This window comes from Myotis davidii, unplaced genomic scaffold, assembly GCF_000327345.1.
Source record: "Myotis davidii unplaced genomic scaffold, ASM32734v1 scaffold143, whole genome shotgun sequence".
Lineage (NCBI taxonomy): Eukaryota > Metazoa > Chordata > Mammalia > Chiroptera > Vespertilionidae > Myotis > Myotis davidii.
In genome coordinates this window covers 8,891,337-8,891,775 of record NW_006294876.1, presented here as the reverse complement: position 1 = coordinate 8,891,775, position 439 = coordinate 8,891,337, and positions in this window count along the sequence as shown.

The following is a 439-nucleotide window of genomic DNA, read 5'->3' as shown; positions in this document are numbered from 1 at the left end:
GTGACACGCGACCTCATTTTTTTGTTTGATTTTTCTTGGTTAAATGCATTTAAATATATAAAATAAATATCAAAAATATAAGTCTTTGTTTTACTGTGGTTGCAAATATCAAAATATTTCTCTATGTGACACAGCGCCAGAGTTAAGTTAGGGTTTTTCAAAATGCTGACATGCCGAGCTCAAAAGGTTCGCCATCACTGTATTACTATGTCCAAGATCCATTTCAAATCTGTTCCATTCTGTTCTGTGGTAGGAAACTCCTAAGATTAGTCCCAATGATCATGCCTCCTACTATTTGTGCCATGGACTGTGGGCTATACCTGATGACTTGCTTCTAACAAGTAGGATACAGGAAATGTGATGGAACGTCACTTCTGAGATCATGTTCCAAAAAGACTGGCTTTTGTCGTGCTCACTCTCTTTTGCTCTTTCTAATGGA